We start from the raw sequence: 13,017 nt of genomic DNA, 5'->3' as shown, positions 1-13,017 counted from the left end.
TCTGACATAATTGAAAGCCTCAACTAAGTGATGTAGATCAATACACCAAATAGCAAATTTCACTTGCAGGACATTGGTATTCTTGGAATACAGTTAGCATCCTTTTGGCTTTGTCTAAAGCATATACTATGCAGCCAAAATGGCTTGTCCACTTTTTCTTTTTTTTTTTTGGAATGAAAAGATTTGTGCCTCCCACATGTAGGGCTTGGTGTATTGTGAACGGTAGCCTACACATACGCAAATGAGAACTGGGAAGATAATTAAATCTGAGGTGGAAATAGAGTAGACTTGTGAATGAACAAAGGAAGTATGTTTCTCTGGAAGCCAAGATGTCAAAGATACATTTGACTGGTACTGTACACTTTTAGCTTTCATGTAAATCAGTATTTAGCAGCTTCAAATGTTCTAACTCTGCATTTCTGAGGAATCCATTGTATATATTAACTGTGGAGATGTCAGGCATTTTAAATTCCAAAGTTATAGAGATTCATGGACATGCGTGATGCTATACTTCAAGAATTGAATGGTCAAAATGCACTTTACTTTTGAGCTAAAAGTAAGAACAAAACAGATTCATTTCTAAGACTTTGTCTCTAAACCTGGGCTTCTATTTTTTCTTTTTCCTCAGAAAGTAACCATGAAACTAAAACAGGGAAAATGCAACTAAAGGATTCTGAAATGCTTCTTTACTGCATACTTTTCCAATGGCTCAGTTTTGGCAAACTAGCTCCAGACCCTACCACTATCCAAGCTCCCACTGTCCTTCTTATGACTCACACTCACACTTGAGTGCTAAAAGGCTGCTCTGTGGCTGCAGGGATGCTCCGTCAGAACAAACATAAGCTGAAAGCGCACCCAAAAGTCATTTGGTCCAATCCTCTTGTATTACATAGATGGAAACTGAGGTCCCGGGAGGTGACGTTATTCACACAAAGTAACACAGCAAGTCACACAAGTCTCTTGATTTCTAAGCATTGCTCTTTTCATAGCCACATTGATCCCAGCAAATAACATCAAACAAGAGAACCAGACCCTTGAAAAGCAACAACAACAGGGTTATAGCACTATTACTTTTTTTCATATGAGCATCTTTCACCTTCTCACATTGTTGCTTTTGTCTTGTCAGTTTCTTGTAAAAAGATGACTTACTGCTTGGAAATTCAACTTGGCATTTTCTTTAGACAAAGTGATCTTTTAAATGTAGCCAACATTTCTTTTGGAGTATGACTCCATTTCACATAACACATCCTAAGATTGATGTTTACTAAGTTGGTTGTTTAAATCATGTTCAGAGCTTGGTTACATGGGCTGTTTCTTTGTCTCTCTCTCTCCCTCTCTCTCCTTTTTCTTTGTGCTTCACACAAAAGGATGGGGCCCCCAGGATCATCTGGAAATGGATCAGTGTATTCATGTGTGAGCTTTACAAAGCACTGGAGCAAAGGTGTCATTAAATGTTAGAAGTCATTCAATCACACCCACCTCTTAATACAAAGTAAAGAGGAAAAAGGCTCTGTATGGTAACCATCCATAAAGCTTTATGTATTCATTCACCTCCTACTTCTTGTAGGAGCTGGCTCCCTGTTTTGCTTCTCTCTCCCTTAGAGGAGGTTTGAGATTAGCTTTGTTTTTCTGAATCTGACCTTAATACTAAGCTCTTGTTTAGGGCTGAAAGTAACTAAAGTAATAGATTCTTAAAAGAGAGCTTCTGGGTTTAATTCTGATTGTGTTTCCTTTCGAATGACGGAGGTTTTCCTATGTATCCATGATGCTTCCATGGGCTTGGCGAGAGAAAAGAATGACTCTTATCCCCAAAAAAGGGAATTGTCTACTCTTAAGTATGTTTCTAGCAGCCTTTTCTAGATATTAAATGTAAAAGTCATTTGAGGGAGGTTTCAATGTGTCAGTATCCTGTTTGTCTTGAAATGTAAATGGAATTTATGCGAGTTTTGAAGCAGATGCCATCTGCTGGATAGTTAAGAAATTGTAACCAAAAATAATGTGAACACAAAACAGATGGCACAGTATACCTTAATGAACGCACTGATTGCTAATTTAAGTGAATAGTACTTCCCAGGCCCCAGGTAGAGTGCCGTGTCCCTAACTTAGGCTACGATCTAAATGTTTACATTTAATTTTTTCTAATCTGAATAAAGATATCCCTTCCTATTCATATGCAGTGCTAGATCCCCCAAATTCATCTAGTTTGCAGTCATGAGAACAAATGCAAAATAAGTGCTCATCTTCAGAGAAAGGATAACTTTGCAATAATGCATTTGGGAGCCCCAAAAATTAAAACCAGAGATAATATAAGAGGAAATGGAAAGACAGAAACAGAGATGAAATAGGGTTATGTAGGAATAAAGGCTAAGTATATCAAATTAAAACCACATGTAAGACATAAATATGGGCTAAACAGCTAATTCTTTCTCCAAGGGACCCTTTAAAAGGATTGATGTCTACCTAACACCCCCACACTCCCCACACTGCTCCCTCATTAGAAGAGCCCAGGGATGAAGCAGACACTTCTTAAATTACACAACCTCCCTTAGAAATTGTATATTACAGTCACATTCTACATAACTCCTATTGATGCTGGATCCCAGCGTGGCTCTTCCTCTCTACGAGCAGGTTCTTTCACATTTTGAGAACTCAGTTTCTTCTTTTGTTAAATATTACTTGATGAGTTTTACTGTCCTAGTGAGCTATTAAAAAAAGAATCAGGATGCAAATTAATAGTATATCCATAAACAGAAGCCCCTCCCCCGAAATATCTCCGTCTAGAGTTACAACTTAGAATTAGAACACTGACAAAGAAGAGTCTGTGAAAGTGCTCTTTCTCCACTAGTAGAAAAACATCCTAAGAAGTGAGAAATTTCAGAACTCCAATCTGCCTCTGGCTAGGAAGCCCTATGGGGAGTCTGCAGAGAAGATACAGTGAGAGACCCATACATTGCTATAAGATTGTTCATTTGTCTTCTCCCAATAGAAAATAAAGCAGTAAAACACACTCTATAAATTTCTTACATGAAGAGCCCTCAAAATGAGGGCACCCAAGTTGTCAGTGCCTTCTCCATTTGTGAGTCACAGATACACATGTATGGCTCAAAGGAGGGAAGGAGCAGACAAAATACCAAACAGATGAAGAGAGAAAGAAAAGATGTTTCCAAACACATTAATTGTTAGCCCACATGACTTACTGGTATGTTAATGTCTCACATCAGCCACTGCTAATGAGAATGTTGCCCCTTATTTCCCTTTTAGTTTATAAATGGAGTAGCATTATGTAATCACCCTAATGAGGTAATAGAAACATAAGTACACAGGAAAATTTGATAGGGTTTTCTCCTAATTCATCCTCTGCTGTGTTGGTTACCCCTTATCCCATTAACTCTCCCTCTTCCCTCCTCACTCCCCCCAAACTGGCTGAGTCTCCAGTCCCAAAGGACGTATTGTTGGCTATTATTTATAATAAGTCTCTCTCCTCTTGGCAGGATATAGAACAGCTGTTGGTCTATTCTCTGCCACAAAGACCAACTTCCCTCTTTTGCCCTGGATGATTGGAAGAAAGTCGGGGAGAAGAGCAATTTATAGTTGTGTTACAGCACCTCTATTTTCTTTTATGTTTATTTATATTGCTTCCATTTCTGTCTGGGATTTCTGAGATAATCAAGATCACTCTGCTAACAGAATTCTCATTTGGGAAGGCTCTGATGGCAGTTGATGGTGTTTCTCTTCATTGAGTCAGACATTTCAGAACTCCAGGCTGGAGGAAGTGGTGAACATTTCTCCTGTGAGAGTTTGAGAATCAATGTTGTTGTTGTTGTTGTTGTTGTTTCCTTATGAACTGATGAACGTGTTCTACGTTGCATGACAATAAATGACTTTGTATTTCTCAGAAGAAGGCACCTGTCTTCATCAACTTTCTCTTACCAAAACGTAGCACAGTCCATGCTCAGTAAATGTTTGGTGAGTGAACTGAGTGGAGTACTGAGTAGGGTTCTGGTTTGTTCTCCATTAGGTGTCAACTATTCTGACAGACCAGCCCTTAAGTCTCATCCCAGACTTCAGGCCAAGCAAGCCCCGTTACCTGAGGTGGGGCTTTTTTCTGAGATCTTTTGTCTTGGATTATTTTTGGCTCCAGACCTCATCCTAGGTAAAGAAGTGCAGCGACACAGTGTTTCAAAATCTAGGACAGGCACTGAGTCTTCAGAGAGACCTGAGCACCTCCAAAAAAGAATGTGGAGAGAATTTCTCTGTTCTTTTAGGGGTTGAAGGAAACTTGCGAAGTGGGAAATTGGTCTGAGACCCCAGACCCAGAAAAGATCCAAGTGGCTTTGACACTAGGTATCGATGTGACATAAGACAAGACAGTCTCTGGTGGACAGAAAGGAATGACAGTCCAACACTATGGTTTCTCCTCAAGACAACTGTTTGGAACTGAGACAGGTTGGCTGCTGGTCAAGGCCACGTTTAGTAAAGACTGGGCAGAAGCAGAGAGGAGTAGTAAAATCTGAGGTATTGTGTGGCAAAGAGGAGATTGATTTCTGATTCCTTTATTTATTTCCATATGAAAATAACTTAGCAAGTGTTAATAATGGCACATTTCCTCCATAGTCTAACCAGGCTCCTTCTTGGAGAATTGGAAAGCTGACTATTTCTTTGTGGTGGGTGCCGTTTTGTAACGATCTGTGTTCCTAATTGTGTCATAAGCATCCTGATGGACTTGACTCTTGTAGTTTTTGTGATACTCTCCAGCCCACCCAATGAACACTTAACAAATGTTCCTGACAGACACCCAAGGAATATATGTGATTGAAGAGGATACGAGGTGCGAAAGCCCCTGAGATGTCTGGCTTTATCGTAACTTTCAGCATTTTGCAGGCAACATGGAAGAAAGAATACTAACAGCTGTGGTTTATAGAGTGCTTATAATATGACAGGCACAGTGGTCATCACTTTACATATACTGTTTTATTTTATCTCATAATCTGGTTCCTAAAGGGAATTTTTGCAGAGATAAAATGTCACAATGCTCACTTTTGCCCAGTTGTGAGCCAGGCCTTCAGAACTGGAAAAGGAATCTGGTCAGGTGACATCAGAGCATAGCTAAGCTTTCTCAGGACAAGGAGAGACACGGGCCTAATTCACAGTTAGATCCAGTAAACTTGGCCCTTTCTCTGCTCTCCACCTATCTCTCTGGTTATCCTGATGCCTCCTGAGTAGTTGCTCATTAACTCAAATACATTTTACTTGGTGGTCTTTCAGGCATTGTAGGAGATGGAGAGCCAGGAGAGCCTTCATAGGAAATTGTTGAAATCCTTGGTAAGAGCCACTATTAAGGTGTGCATCACATTAAATAATGTACTGGTTAAGGACTGTGATCTGGAGTCAGGCCGCCTGAGTTCAAATGCCACACCAGAGCTATAACTTTGAGTCAACCTCTCTGTGCCTCAATTTCACTGTCTATAAAATATGTAGAATAATACCTGCTTCAAAGAATTCTTATTAGGTATTAAATGAGATGAGGCATGTAAAGTACTTAAAACAATATCTGGTATTTAATAAATATTGGCCTCTATTATTACTAATAATATAATATATGCCTCTTTTTTCCCCAAAAGATATGAGGGCTAATTGAGAGGACCTTTAATATTTTTTGTATCTAGCACAATGCTTGGCACATCGTAGATTCTGGATAAATATTGGCTGGTTAGATGGCTGGCTGGATGAAGGAATTTAAGTTTATGTGGATAAAGGCACTACAAAAGACCTCATTCTTTCCAGATCCCTTCCCAGAAAGTCATGCCTTACATGTTACCCAAAGGAAATCACCATGACACTAAACCAACTTGCAACACTCAGCAGGCAGTATCTTAGGTCCAACTAGACATTTAGACTCACAAGACTACTATACACCACACTTGACATCAGTCTACTCAGAAAGATATAGGATAGGAACTATAGCTTGTCAATAGAGCGGCATCAGGCATTCTTCTGTAATTAGAGCCCTACCAGCTCAGGCGCAAGATGATGGAATCCATTTTGGGCAGGTGAAGGAACTGCCTTTGCTTAAAAGCCTTATATCCCAGAGCAGTCAATAACTCTTGTAACAACTCCAAAGAAACAGCTTGCAGGGTCCTCTCAAGGGACATTCTAGTTACGAGAATTGCTGCACTCAGGGAAGTCCAAAGCATGGCATTCCCATCAGGTATTTACAGTTCATTTGTAGTTTCCCCCAGTCCAGATGCAGTCTACCAACAAGGGGTCATTTTCACCATATGCAATGTTGCCTAGTAACATAGTTGACACATACCATCTTTATCTGTTTCCAGGGAAACCAAGCTAAGAAGTTAACCAAAGGTCAGATTCTCATGCAAAAGGGAAAGAGTTTTTGTTAACTCTTTGCCCACACCATCTAAATAGTTACCTACAACATAGCCTGAGAAGCCTATCCAATGTCCTTATGAAGAACACATTCTTACATCTCATACCTGCCGCAAATATTTCCCAAAGTGGAATAATATAGGCATGGCCACATCCACCATTCTGCAGTCTCCCTCCAACCACCAAGAGTCAAGCTGAGTGATCCTTGACACCATGCCTGCTTTCCACATTGTCTCCACTGCCCCCAATCCATAGTCTCATCCTTCAAAGCCCAAGCATAGGTAGCTCTCCAACACCTGCACTCACCTTTATAAATACACAAGAAATTTCAGTTTCCTGGTGTCATCTTAAAAGATTATCCCAGCCCAGGAGCCACACCACTAAGGATCTTTTGAATTTTGCCCTTCCTCACAGAGTTGTTGTGAGGATAAAAGGAGATTAAAGAGGTAAAGAGTTGAAAGGACCATAGTAAAAATCTAAGGTGGCTTTACTGCTCAGAGAGTGGGAGTAAATTCTAAACACAGTTGAAAGGCCTCAGATCCACTTAAGTGGGAAGCACAGAGAAGTCATGACTTCCTTGACTTAAATTATTAGTGATGATAACCATCTTTACTATAAGTAGTTAGGGAGATTTTTTTGGCCAATGGGAACCACTAAGCTATCAGATCGTTTCACCTTTTAAGCAGCTACAAATTGGTAGAGAGTTTGGTTACTACCAACTTGCCTTAGTAAAAGGATTAAGTACTCCATTATTTCACTGCCCAAATGATAATAATAGTTTCTAATTATTAAATTATTACTGTGTGCCAGAGACTGTGCAAAGTGCTTTATTTACACTCTCTTATTTAATCAATATTACTAACTCTATCTTTCAGCAGAAACCAAAGCTCGGAGAGATTACAGGACTTGCCCAAGGTCACTCAACTGTACTTGGCAGAGCCAGGAGCTAGGTCATGTTTAGCATTAGTCCAAATCCTATGTTCTGTGTTCCGTGATATCTTCATGGAGATGGCTTATGAATTCTGCATTATTTCCATTAAGCCAAGCTGTAAATGCAGTGGGAACAGATTTCACATTGCTTTAAAAAATCACTTTGACCTTCTTTTATGAAAGAAAAGAAAAAAAAGACTTTATTGAAAGAGGAAAGAGAGTTGCATCAATAGTTGCAGCAACAACATGACCTAGGTTTAGATGAAAATATATATGAGACAAAGGAAAATCCTCATTTTATTTAAATTTCTTTTCTCTTCTCTATTTTATATCATTACCTATTCTAAAATGGAGCTTATAATACAAATGATCAAAAAAGGGTGTAAAATACAATGGGGAGTAAAGAAAAATAGAAGATAGCATGCAGATTCTGAAGTCACCGCTCTGCAACTAGTCCTGTCAGAGTCCATTCAAAAGAATGATAATTACAACTCATTATCTACCATGAAGACGAGCTATTAAATAATATAAGAATGGGTTCCAAATCGATGAAATCCTATTTGAGATATTAGAAGCATCACTAGTTCATTATAGTGGAAAGTTTAATAGCTTTTCCAAAAAATTTCAGCTACATGTTTTGTCTACTTCTAATGTACTTGAACATGTATTCCTGCCGAAAAGAAAAATTAAACTAAATTCTTCCACAATGGCTAGCACGTTTCTACTTTTGTTTGATTAATTCACAGAGCTGTGCAAGGAAACAATTTGCAACTGGCAAGAAAAATTCTAAATTGGGCCATTTAATTGTCAAATAAATGTTAGAATTTTCATGGAGAGTGGGGAGAAATGTAGACATGTCAGTATTTTGAACTCATAAATGGGTATTTTCTTGTAGGTCATGCCAATCTAAGATAAGATTTAAAAAGAAAAAAGAAAAACTGGTCTGTCAGATGAAATAAGTTTTTCTTTAGGAAACTTGAAGAAATTCATTCAATCATATAATTTTTCAATGAAGGAAAATGTAATAAAATTTTATAATTCACTTTATTTTCTCCAACTCCTATTAAGATGTTCTCTTAGAAAATAGTTGCGTGAATAACGTGACCTGCATGTGTAAACAATTTTTTTATTTAAGATAATTTTCTTTCTCTCTGAATTAGAGTACAAAAGATTTGTTTTATAGGAAATACAAGATGGATTTTATCAGAATGGTTTCATCCTCCTAAACTTTATTTACCGGGGACATCAAATGAAAACATTTGTGTATTTACTTTGTTTTCTTTAATCATGTAATTTTATAATGCATTTTGATTTGCTATACATTCTTACTTCTCAGTCCAGACTTCTTTGTTTTCTGTTAACTTGCTCACCCATTAAATATAGTTTAAATAATATTTTTTAAATTGCTTTTTCTCCCCAAATCCCCCCGGTACCTAGTTGTATATTTTTACTTGTGGGTTCTTCTAGTTGTGGCGTGTGGGATGCCGCCTCATCATGGCCTGATGAGCGGTGCCATGTCGGCGCCCAGGATCTGACCTGGCGAAACCCTGGGCCACCAAAGCAGAGTGCGTGAACTTAACCACTCGGCCACGGGGCCAGCCCCCAAAAGTTTAAATAATATGAATTGCAGTATATGTGAGAGTTAGCAACCTTTCCAAAGTGGAGCACCTTGTTATGACAATAGTGGAATGCTGGGATAACCAGAGTGGGTACTGTCTGTTCAAATAGAGCATAGAGAATGGAGGTGGCAGAGAGTGGGTAGGAACCCTAAGGTCCCAGCATCTCGAAACTATCCCACCTACTATTTCCCTATTTTCTACTGCAGACTAGGAAGACCAAACCCATTCCTCATTCATGCCTTAGCATGACTTCTTTCAACCAATTTTTTTCTACTTCTTGAGAAAGATCATCAGAAGAAATGAATGGAAGAAGAAATAATCAATATCTATTGAATACTTACTATATGCCAAGAGATGGGTTAGGTGTTTTATTTAAGTTATCAATTATGTAGTGAATCCTCACAGCATACCTGTAAAGTAAACTTAATCCCATTGAAAGATGAGGAAACTGAGGCTCAGAGACTAAGATGATTTGCCCAAGATTCGTTATTATAAGATGCCAAAATCAGGATTTGAGATAAAACTGCTTGGAGTTTGGCTTGGGAGGTGAGTTGGTTGAATAGGAAGAAGTTGAACGGAAATTTAGAACAGGGGTATCTGGGGGGAAAGTATTTATTTATTCATTCAACAACTATTTGATTAGCTATTAAGTGCCAGCCTTATGCCAGGCACCAGGGGAAATGGGAGTCAACAATAATCACATGGACACTATACTCTTGTCACTTAGTTGAGAACTGAATAGCCAGGAGCAACACAGTAAACTAGGAAAGATGTGAAAAGGGAGGTAGAAAGTACCAAAGGCAAACTGTATACATCTCTTGAGAACTTCAACGTAAACATCCCCTCTTCACATTGTAATGTTCTGACCTGGGCTTGGGCTAAGCTCTTTCTCAAGAGTAAAACCTAACAAATTTATTGTTGGCAAGTAGGGCCTATGATTCTGGGGCCTAATATTTAAAGAGAGCTTTAGTCTAGGCCTTTGAAGTAGAACCTCTATAATCACCCTCTGAAGGGCATAGATGTTGGCGGTGACGACCTAGATTACCTTTCTCCACCATATCTTTCCCTAAACAGACTGTGGCCCTTAAAAGATACTTGACAAATAATTGTCAGAGGGAGAGAGGGAGGAAGGAATAGGAAAGGAAGGAGCAAGTCTTCCTGGACCCATGCTCAGATACTACCTGTCCCCCCCAGATTGTAAATTGAGTTTGCCTATGCAAACCCAGGGGCTGAGATTGTCCTGGGAGTTAAAAATGTTCTCAGGAGCTCAGAGCTGCTCTATCATGTAAGTCCATTTTTTAGAAAAATTAGTCTTTTAATTTGAAGGTAAGTTGTGTCTTAGAAAATTTGAGGTGAAAAAGGAATGCAATAGTCTGACAGAGGTAGTCTACCATTCATAGTTTCGAAACTAGAACATTTTGCTGACAAAGAGAAATGTATTTTTAAGCCTGAGTTCTTAAAAAAAAAAAAAAACCTTCCATCCTAGCTAAGCTGTTTCTGCCAGCTCCCCGGCTCTGAACACAACACATTCTTGCAATTCATCACTTCCCTTGGCTCAAGCCAGCCAAGACTTTAAAATGGTTGGCGGCATGTGCTTCTCATTAGCTCTGCCTCTGCCTCACCTGGGCTGATCAGACTCCCCTCTCCTGCCCCCTGCCTGCCCCCTTCTCCCCTCCTCACTCCTCCTTCCCCAGTCCCAGACATACTCCTGCCAGCTTCTCTTACCAAGCAGCGCTGCCTGCTGGCATGGCAGGAGGCAAGCAGACGAGGAGAAGGAAATAGTTCAGTTCTTTCAAAAGTAAATTCTGTGGTTTAACAGCCTTTCGTTCAGAAAGAAGACCTAGGAAAAGAGAAAGCCAAGGGCAAAACCAAAAACAATAACAGAAATGGAAAAAACCAGAAGTTTGCTGACTGGGAGAAAAATAGAGAGGGGGGCAGCAAAAGGTTAAGAGGGAAAAATTCCCATCATGACATCACTTTGGCAGTCAAATGTTTCTTTAGGTCACCAGTTTCTGTCTTGATTTATCTTCTAGGCTCTATAAGGAAGTTTTACCCATTTGGAGGGTATTTTCTGTTTTAACTCTGCTACCTGAGTGGCAAAATACTCCTTCCATTTGGTGAATTCCGATTCCCTCTGTGACCCGGTGTGTAAATTAAGAATTAGACTAAATCAAAGATTTTTGGATCTGCTCAAAAGAGGCTTTCCACACACGCCAAATTCTTTTCTCATTTTCTCTCTTGTGTGGTAGCTTTTGATAAACACTTTCAATCCTTGGCTTACTTTCCTAGGTAATAGAGACAGTAAGTTCTCCCAATGTATCATCAGAGTAGAACTGGACAACTCTGATCACAAGTTATTCACACCAGAGGACTTAGAGTACAAGTTTGTGGGTGTCTTTTTTGAAACTGAATGTTAATGCAAGAGAAGAATGTTGAAAGGGTAAAGGCTTTAATCTTTGATGGCCTTTGAGGATCACAGAAATCTGAGGTTGGAAGGGACCTCAGAGATTCCCTAATCCACAGCCTCCAGCTCATAGATGAAGAAGCTGAGGCTGAGATGACCTCGCACTGTCACATGAGGAGGAAGTGGCAGGCGAGGATTCACACAGGGCTCCTAGCCCCAGTCCTGTTCTCTTCTCCACGGTATGCCAGTACCACACTCTCCCGCAAGTCCCTTTGTGCCAACATTGGAGACAGAGTTTTGCAATAGGCAGGTCTAGAATAGTTTCATGTTCTGGATCCAACAGTTAATATAGAACCTAATGAACAAAAATGACTTTGCTCAATATTGGTGACCCTTGACATCCATATGACCAATAGAAAACCTCCAGAGACAGAACCACCTCTGAAAAAATTAGAAAAAGTTTCTTTTTCCTCAGGGCATAACCACGTAACTCTGCCCCTCACCCTTCACTCTGGGCACAAGACTTAGCAAAGTGCAGGCCAGATGTATTTCAGCCCTCACTTCTCCTTCAACTGGGTGCTCTTGTGTGGGCAAAACTTCCTTGACCACACTTGTGGTGGTCCTAACCAGAGGGTGTTCAGGATCAAGAGAGTCACACTAGGTGTAGCCATACCCCTGATTCACAGTAAGTCATCCTGATGTTCTCATCTGGAACAAGAGCCCTCTCATTATAATAGATGAAGGGAAAGAAACTCATCTTCAAGGACTCGAACAGCTTCTTTTCCTTAATACTTCTCATTTCCAAAGAACTGAGCCAGATTCAGCTCTGAACAAAATTGTCCAGGCAGACAAACATGCCAAGAGACTTCTCCTCCTCTTGATTCACCTCTTTTCAGCAGCCAGATGCTTGTACATCCTCCCAGCTACTTTCCCAGCACTCCCTCCTGGCTGGCAGTCACAATCCTTTCTAAGATGTTAGCTGATAATGGCCTCATGCATTCATTCAAAAAATATTTGTTGAGAACTCCCTATGTGCCAAGATTAAGATCTCACCCTTCCTAAGGTATTTATGTTTTAAGAGAAATTCCCAAGCCTAGAAAAATGCCTGGTACATAGTATACAATCAATAAATATAGGAGAAAGGGAGAAGGGGAAAGATGGGAGGCATTTTATACTCGAAGAATGGTGAAATTCAGAAATCACATCAGGCAGTGCCAAGGCGAAGGGAAAAATTGGGGGAAAGAAACCTTTATAACCACCCTACATGTCATGGCAGAGAGGCCTATGTTCTGTTCCATATTCCCCAAAATACTTAGGACCTTGTAACCATGTGAAAAACTACGGCAAGCACCTAGATCTACCTCTGAAATTCTTTCAGACTTGCCTCCTTCTCGCCCAGCCTGATACCCCAGCCCTTCTGAGCCCCGGGAGATTTTAGACCCTGTTCTGGTCCCACAGCTTGGTTCCTGTTGTTTATCTAGCCCCTTGAGTAACAACACAATCTTGGATTGCTACCTTGGCCTTAGCCTTCATACTGGTGCAAGGCAAGGTGTGATTTCTGGGATTTCTCTCTGGCTCCAAGTACTCCATACCTGCCTTTGCTCCCAGGCCCTGACCCCCACTCACTTGACCATCCCAGCTGCTTATCTCTGTCTACTTATTTTAAGTTTGTAAAAGGGA

General features: G+C 40.0%; 1 protein-coding gene and 1 long non-coding RNA gene across 6 annotated transcripts in view; one reads left to right on the top strand and one right to left on the bottom strand.

The window, feature by feature from the left end:
* Nucleotides 1-13,017, bottom strand: part of LOC111774446 (uncharacterized) — a 127,961-nt gene that overhangs the window by 22,042 nt on the left and 92,902 nt on the right. Inside the window, exon 4 of one of the 4 annotated variants that reach the window (XR_011440417.1) lies at nucleotides 10,659-10,773. The exons of the other annotated variants lie outside the window; for them this stretch is intronic. This is a non-coding gene — a long non-coding RNA (uncharacterized lncRNA). The remainder of the gene's footprint in view (nucleotides 1-10,658; nucleotides 10,774-13,017) is intronic. 4 annotated transcript variants of the gene reach the window in all.
* Nucleotides 1-13,017, top strand: part of MAML2 (mastermind like transcriptional coactivator 2) — a 334,486-nt gene that overhangs the window by 266,265 nt on the left and 55,204 nt on the right. The gene's annotated exons all lie outside the window — the stretch shown is intronic.

Source organism: Equus caballus, chromosome 7 (genome assembly GCF_041296265.1).
Source record: "Equus caballus isolate H_3958 breed thoroughbred chromosome 7, TB-T2T, whole genome shotgun sequence".
NCBI classification, from domain to species: Eukaryota; Metazoa; Chordata; class Mammalia; order Perissodactyla; family Equidae; genus Equus; species Equus caballus.
The sequence above is the reverse complement of the archived record's forward strand: the minus strand, read 5'-3'. Positions and strand labels throughout refer to the sequence as shown.